This window comes from Equus caballus, chromosome 7 (assembly GCF_041296265.1).
Source record: "Equus caballus isolate H_3958 breed thoroughbred chromosome 7, TB-T2T, whole genome shotgun sequence".
In the NCBI taxonomy this organism is placed as follows: domain Eukaryota; kingdom Metazoa; phylum Chordata; class Mammalia; order Perissodactyla; family Equidae; genus Equus; species Equus caballus.
Window position 1 is genome coordinate 59,081,251 of NC_091690.1, and position 2,212 is coordinate 59,083,462.

Below are 2,212 nucleotides of genomic sequence, written 5' to 3' on the forward strand. Positions count from 1 at the left end.
TACTTCCCATCAAATATTCCCATTGCAGTTCTGGTGCAGGGATCCATAAGGAGCACTCCACAGAAAAGGAATAGATCACGCCAGCGGATGAGAACAAAATTTTTCACTTCAGAAGTATTCAGTCCAATGCATTGTGTCTCACACAACCCAATCATCATGATGTTTTTTCCAAGAACCTTAACTGCATGGAGTTCCATGAGGGTGTCGGGGGCTGTATTGGAGGTGTAGGGTCGGGGACAATACAGGCTCATATTTACAGTTATTCCCCCAGCTATCCTCCCATGTTTATGGACCTGATATAGTGAGTACTGCAAGTTCTCTTCCTTGCTATCTGTCTGACTCTATGTCGGGGGTGGGAGGAAGGTGAAGGAAGGAAAGAAGGAAGGAAGAAAAAGAGGCAGGGAGGAAAGTCCCTTCCCTTTGACATAGATGCCCTGAACTTTTGCTGGGAAGCTCTCTGTCCCACGCTGTAGGGTGTGAATAAAACTCAGTTGGAGTCTGAGTCAGAGGAGTCCTCTGAGGAATGTGAGCTGGAGTCACTGCCCTCAGACTCACACTCTCCATCTTCCTCCTCACTGCTGGAGTCTGAACTGTTCTTGCCTTCCTCCTCTTCCCCAACTTCCTTATTTTCTTCTATCCCCATGAGGCATGAGAACTGCCCCCAATAGTCTGATGATTCTATCTCAGGAGCCTGCAGCCCCTGCTCCTCTCCAAGTCCTTCTTGAGGACTCCTTGCAGATGGGGACGGCAGATCTGTCCGTCTGATCTTGGGGTTCGAGCCTCCCCTCATGCTCATGTTCTTACGCTTAGTATAGGTTGCTTCTCTGTATGCAGCATATTCTTCAGGAGACAGACTCTGGAGCCAGCGATCCAGGTCCACCTTGTACTGTTTCTGCAGCTCCTCAGCCTGCTTCTTACAGTGCTCCTTCTGGCTCTGCGGGATGCGCTGCCAGCGTCTGCCAATCTCCACCATGCGCTCCCTCAGGGGCAGGTCCTGCAGCTCCCTGCTGGACCACAAATCCTCGTAGAACGTCGGGTATCCGTGCATGGGGGGCTTCTCGGGCTCTCCGTGGAATTTCATCTTCTGGGAAAAATAGTTTTCTTCACTTTGGAAGAAACTTCACTTTTTTCACATTTCCCTGAACCTTCTTTCGGGCTTTGCTTGGGCTTCTCTTGGGAACATCAGATTTCTTGGATTTCTGGACTAGATCAGAGTGCTTTTCCCTGAATCGAGACAGTTTCTCCTCAAACTCCTGTTTCTCCTTTTGGAAATCTTGAATATATTTCAGCTTCCTCCGCTCTGGGAGCTCCTTGCATTTCTCAGACAGGAGCTTGCCCAGCTCCTCGTTGCCCAGGTCAGGGTATCTTGGAGAGAATTGGGGCCACTTCTCCTGGAAGAAGTGGCAGTAAGCAGTCAGGGGCTTCTTGGGGAAGTCAGGATGTTTATTGCATTTTTTTGCTTCTGTGGAGATATTTGACACATTCAATAGCTACCAGGACTAATTCTTTCAAAGCATAAAATTTTCTCAAGCTGTAAGAAATCTCTAACCATTTGAGTTTGCACATTTCTCCAGAAAAGTCTTTGAAATCTATTTCCTCCCAGTCCATGTGTGACTGGGTTGCTTTGAACATGTGGCTATCAATGGATGGAAGATTGCTCTCCATGGGTTCCAGTAGCCTCACAATGTTTTCTTCGGACCAGTCGTCTTGGATTTTAGACAACACCATTTCTAGGTCTTTGGGGAGCCTATTAGGTCCCAGTTATTCAGACACCACGGCAAGAGTTCAAACTTCTTCTCTCTCAAGATTCAGCAGGAGAGTTATTTCTGGACATCCTGCAGTGTGTGTGATTCTATGTTTATGTAGAGAATGGGAAGGCAAATTACTTTCCTTCTGTGAAATAACTGAGATAATCACACTCCACCCGGAACAAGTCACTTCTATCTTTTAACTTACCCTTAAAAATAGAATGAAAATTGCCCCGACTTCTGAGTTGGATTTTGTGTTTGGTTTTCAAATGCTTCATTGGCACTATTCAAAATCCCCCCTCACCTTTCTAGCCTGCCTTCCACCCAGTCTTGCCAGGGCTTATCCTAAATGGAACTGAACAAGAAAAATAAGTCATTCACTCAAGAAGCTTAGGATAGAGAAACGATCCAGGGAAGTGTAGTAAAATGATTAAAATGAAAAGAGAAATAGCTAAAAGGAAAGG

The 2,212-nt window shown here is 46.3% G+C and overlaps 1 pseudogene; it reads right to left on the minus strand.

Annotated features, from left to right (window-relative positions):
* Positions 1-487: 487 nt before the first annotated feature.
* LOC100060070 (upstream-binding factor 1-like protein 1) lies at positions 488-1,740 on the minus strand (annotated as a pseudogene).
* Between the last annotated feature and the right edge of the window lie 472 nt (positions 1,741-2,212).